Raw genomic sequence first — 6,126 nt, 5'->3', positions numbered from 1 at the left:
GTGCCAGAAAAATGCTGCTAACGGCAGTCCCCGGCAACGACACTCGAAGAATGTTGTTGACATGTCCCTAACTTGATGCCTTCGCGACAACATAGCCAGAACTGCCCCTAGTTGCTCAAAAATTAGCAATTGTCTTGAAATGGCCCACCAGCGCGTGGGTTCGCGGCGGTTTTCGAGGGTAGAGTATTCGACCCAAATTTGTTGGTTCGCCAGGCAGGAGGTGAGAGGATACTCTCGAGTATTAGCAGCTGAATGTGTCAGATTCAACCACACCTAAAAGATTAGTATCTGCAAGCAAAGTATCAGCAGCAAAGTAGTATGATAACAACAGTGCCAGAAACGATCTGTTGACGGTAGACTATTCCTAACTGTTGTATCAATGGCGCCAGAAGTGCCCCGTAGACGGAAATAGTCTTTTCCCATCAACGTCGAGCGAAAAAGCACTGTAGCAGGTAGCAGCAGTGTAACGAGTAACAGCAGTGGCAAGGAGCAGCACTAGTGACAGAAGGTAGCAAGTGGCAACAGTAGTAACAGCAGCAGAGCAAAACAAGTAACAGCAGCAGAGTAAAACAAGTAACAGCAGCAGTGTAAAACAAGTAACAGCAGCAGTGGGACAAACTCGTAGGCAATGGGTCGGTGATTCGTTTGGATGATATTCATCATGCAACAGTTATAACATGGAGAGATATGTGGCTAGCTCCCGTTCGTCAATGTGATGTAGGCATGCTTTCCGTGTGTAGTCATACGTGCTTAGGGAAAAGAACTTGCATGACATCTATTGTCCATCCCTCCCATGGCAGCGGGGTCCAAAAGGATACTACAGGATATTCAGGTTCACCTTTTAATAAAGAACCGGAACAACGCATTAGCACTTGGTGAACACATGAACTCCTCAAACTATGGTCATCACCGGGAGTGGTTCCGGTTATTGTCACTCCGGGGTTGCCGGGTCATAACACATAGTAGGTAACTACAACTTGCAAGATCGGATCTAAAACACACATATATTGGTGACAACATAATAATTTCAGATCTGAAATCATGGCACTCGGGCCCTAGTGACAAGCAGTAAGCATGGCAAAGTAGTAGCAACATCAATCTCAGAACATAGTGGATACTAGGGATCAATCCCCATCAAAACTAACTCGATTACATGATAGATCTCATCCTACTCATCACCGCCCAGCGAGCCTACGAATAGATTACTCACGAACGATGAAGAGCTCCATGGAATTGGAGAGGGAAGAAGGTTGATGATGACGATGGCGACGATTTCCCCTCTCTAGAGCCCAAAACGGACTCCAGATCTGTCCTCCACATGAAGAATAGGATGTGGCGGCGCCTCCGTATCGCAAACACGACGAAATCTTCTCTCCTGATTTTTTTCTGGGCGAAAGTGAATTTATAGAGCTGAGTTTGGGGGGTGGCCGCGGCAACAGGGCTTGTGGCCCACTGGCCTCTTTGCGCAGGTATTTTTCATATTTTCCAGAAAAATTCTCCGTAAATTTTCAGGACGTTACAAGAACTTTCATTTCTTCACACAAACAACACCATGGCAATTCTGCTGAAAAAAGTGTCAGTCCGGGTTAGTTCCATTCAAATCATGCAAATTAGAGTCCAAAACAAGGGCAAAAGAGTTTGGAAAAGTAGATACGATGGAGACATATCATCTATGCTTAATGCTTTTCACTAGAGCCCGAGTGCCATGATTTCAGATATGAACCTATTATGTTGTCGCCAATATATGTGTGTTTTAGATCCTATCTTGCAAGTTGGACACCTACTATGTGTTATGACCCGGCAACCCCGGAGTGAAAATAGTCGGAACCACTCCCGGAGATGACCATAGTATGAGGAGTTCATGTATTCACCACATGTTAATGCGTTGGTTTGGTTCTTTATTAAAAGGAGAACCTTAATATCCCTTAGTTTCCATTAGGACCCCGCTGCCACGGGAGGGATGGACAATAGATGTCATGCAAGTTCTTTTCCCTAAGCACGTATGACTACATACGGAATACATGCCTACATTAGATTGACGAGCGGGAGCTAGTTACTTATCTCTCCGTGTTATAGCTGTTACATGATGAATCACATCCGTCATACTCATCCATCACCGATCCACTTCCTATGAGTCTTTTACTACTGGTCCTCGCTATGTTACTTTGTCTAGGCTTGTCCCTTGCTACAAAAGGGATTGGGCCACTTTGCTACTGTTGTTACTTTGTTGCTGCTGCTACTGTTGTTCCTTGCTACTCCGCTGTTACTTGTTGCAAGATCTTTTCCGACACTGTTGTCGGGGAAGAATAGTTACTCGCCCACGTGCAACACTCGCGCCATTGATACAACAGTTAGGAATAGTCTGCCGTCAACACATTTGTTTCTAGCACCGTTGCTATCATACTACTTTGCTACTGATACTTCGCTTGCACACACTAATCTTTCAGGTGTGGTGGAATCTCCCAAGCTCAGCTGCTAATACTTGAGAATATTCTTTCGCTTCTCCTTTGGCAGACCAACAAATTTGGGTTGAATACTCTGCGCTCGAAAACTGTTGCGATCCCCTATACTTGTGGGTTATCAAGACCTTTTTCTGGTGCCGTTGCCGGGGAAGCACAACTATATTCTCTGAGTCGCTTGGTATTGACGCCTGCTGATCACTATGAGGACTCCGAAAGATCCAAGAACTAAAATCTTGCCTTCCACTACGAGGAGAGGTAAGGAACTGCCATCTAGCTCTGCACTTGATTCACCTTCAGTTTTGAGTAAGTTTGCGACTTCACCTCCTGCTAGAAATCTTGATATGTCGCATGTGCTTGATGATGCTACTTCTGCTGCCCATGATGCTTATGATGCTGTGCTTGATACTATGCCTGATGATGCTATGCTTGATACTATGCCTAATGATATTATGCTTGATACTATGCCTGATGATGATATGCTTGATACTGCTTTGCCACTAGGTGCATTCCTTGATGCACAACTTTCTAGAATTGCTGCTAGACGTGATGATACTTCTGAAACTGTTGATACTATTGAAGTAGAACCTGCTACTATGCCTGAATTGTCTGTTATGCTTGATATGCGCTATGTTATGGAGGGAGAGATAGCCGAGGACTTTCTTGCGTGTAAGGATAGCTATGATGTTGAGAAACTACTGCTCAAGTGGAAATAAAAATCTTTGAATGCTAGGATGAAATACGACCCGAAGTTTGCTACTTCGCCTATCTTTGTGACCGATAAGGATTATGAATTCTCTGTCGACCCTGAGTTAATCACTCTGGCCGAATCTGATCCTTTTCACGGTTATGAGTCTAAAACGGTTGTAGCCCATCTTACCAAACTGCATGATATAGCCACCCTATTCACTAGTGAGGAAAAGATCCGCCACTACTATATGCTCAAGCTATTTCCTTTCTCGCTAAAGGATGATGCTAAGACTTGGTTCACTTATCTTGCTCCTGTTTGTGTGCGTAGCCCCCATGATATGGTCTACTACTTCTCTGAAAAATATTTCCCTGCCCATAAGAAGCAAGCTGCCTTGCAGGAAATATACAACTTTGCTCAAGCTGAGGAAGAGAGTCTCCCACAAGCTTGGGGGAGGCTCATCCAGCTACTAAATGCTTTGCCTGATCACCCTCTTGAGAAGAATGAAATACTTGATATCTTCTATAATGGACTTACCGATGCTTCCAAAGACCACCTAGATAGTTGTGTCGGTAGTGTTCTTAGGGAAAGAACTGTAGAACAAGCTGAGATTCTACTGAATAACATCTTGTGCAATGAGAATGCTTGGACTATTCCTGAACCACCTCCTGAGCCAACTCCAAAGAAAAGAGGTATTCTATTCCTCAGTCCCGAAGATATGCAAGAAGGCAAGAAATCTATGCGAGAGAAAGGCATTAAATATGAAGATGTCAAAAATCTACCACCTATGGAAGAGATCCATGGTCTCGATAACCTGATATATGTAGTAGAAGTAAATTCTTTGCGTAGATTTGATGAGAGTGATATTCCTTTTGATAAACCTGCTAGCTTATGCATGGATGAATTTGATAACTTTGTTGCCAAACAACAAAGTTTCAATGATTTTCTTAGCAGACAATTGGAAAAGAATGCTCGTATGCTTAGTCATTTAAGTGCTTGTGTGGACAGAAATGTCAATGATCTTAAGCTTCTGAGTAAACATGCCTCTATGGTTACTACTCAGGTAGAACAAGTACTTAAAGCTCAAAATTACTTGCTCAATGAGTTGAATGACAATTCCGTCAGAGTCGTCACTAGAGGCGGTAGAATGACCCAGGAACCTTTGTATCCTGAGGGTCATCCGAAGAGAATTGAACAAGATTCTCAAGGAGTTAGCACTGATGCACCTAGTCATCATAGAAAGTAGAAGAAAGATGATAGGAACCTGCACGCTAGCAACCCTGTTGCTGCTACACCTGAGAGTCCAAACGATGCCTCCATCTCTGATGTTGAAACACATCTGGTGATGAACATGAGCCTAATGATAATATCAGTAGTGATGTTCATGTTGATGCTCAACCTCGCAATGAAAAGGATGTGGAGATTGAACCTGTTGATCTTGATAACCCACAGCCTAAGAATAAGAGATACGATAAGAATGATTTCGCTGCTAGGAAGCACGGTAAACAAAAGGAGCCATGGGTTTAGAAACCTAAGCCCTTTCCTCCTAAACCATCCAAGAAAAAAGATGATGAGGATTTTGAGCGATTCGTTGAGATGATCAGACCTGTCTTTCTGCAAATGCGTTTGACGGATATGCTCAAGATGTCTCCATATGCTAAGTACATGAAGGATACTGTGACTAATAACAGGAGGATACCTGAGGTGGAGATTTCCACCATGCTCGCTAATTATACCTTCAAGGGTGGAACTCCTAAGAAACTAGGTGATCCCGGTGTTCCCACTATACCTTGCTCCATTAAAGGTAACTACGTTAGAATTGCTTTATGCGACCTTGGAGCCGGTGTTAGTGTTATGCCTCTCTCTCTTTATCGTAGACTTGAACTGGATAAGTTGACACCCATTGAAATCTCTCTGAAAATGGCTGACAAATCAACTGCTTTCCCTATCGACATTTGTGAGGATGTGCATGTTGTGGTTGTTAATGTCACTATCTTAACAGACTTTGTTATCTTGGATATTCCTGAGGACGATGCCATGGCTGTCATCCTCAGAAGACCCTTTTTAAACACTGCATGGGCTGTTATAGATTGCAACAAAGGCAATGTCACTTTCCATGTCAACGGTAATGAGCATATAGTGCACTTTCTGAAGAAATAATATCGAGTACATTGCATCAATGCTATCGAAAAAACTTCATCTATTCTTATTGGGAGCTTTGAATGCCCTATTCCTCGTGTCAAGATGAAGTATGATTTGCTTGTTGGGGAGATACACATCCCCATTAAGGTGACCTAGTGACTATTCGAAAATTCTCCGTTCTCTTTTGTGATTCAAAAAGGTTTGTCGAGGAGACTTGATCAACCTCATTGGCGGATTTTTCTTTCGATGACCATGAGATGGATGAATCGAGGAGTCACACACCTCTGTTCCAAGCTTTCACTTTAGTTTGCTTAGAAGAAAAATGATAGATTTAGTTTAGTTTTCCCTGTTTTCTGTTTTAGCATCCGGTAGAAAAGTACCCCAGAAATAAAAGTTCCCCGAACGTCCTAAAAATCAAGTATGATTTTTTCTGGATTTGTTTGAAAAATACTGGGACGAAGAGTCTGTTTGGGGGCCACACGAGTGGGCCACAAGCCCTAGGGGCGCGAGCACCCCCCCCCCCCAGCTGTGCCACCCAGGCTTGTGGGGCCCACGTGCACCCCCTCCACTCATTCTTGCTCTCATGTGGTTCTCCTACCTCCAGAAAAAAATCGTTTCGCAGCTCAAACCCGTGTTCTTGCTCCTCTTGCTAGGATTTTCGATCTCTTTGCTCAAAGCACCATTCTCCGAACTGTTTTGGGGGAAATTACTCCTTGGTAAGTGACTCCCCCATTGGTCCAATTAGTTTTTGCTCTAGCGCCTTATACTCCGCGTATTTTTGCTGCCTTGGTGACCATGTTCTTGAGCTTTGCATGCTGATTTTAGCTGGTCCCAAGT

The sequence above is a fragment of the Hordeum vulgare genome, chromosome 6H, assembly GCF_904849725.1.
Source record: "Hordeum vulgare subsp. vulgare chromosome 6H, MorexV3_pseudomolecules_assembly, whole genome shotgun sequence".
Classification (NCBI taxonomy): Eukaryota; Viridiplantae; Streptophyta; class Magnoliopsida; order Poales; family Poaceae; genus Hordeum; species Hordeum vulgare.
Note: the sequence above shows the minus strand (reverse complement) of the source record.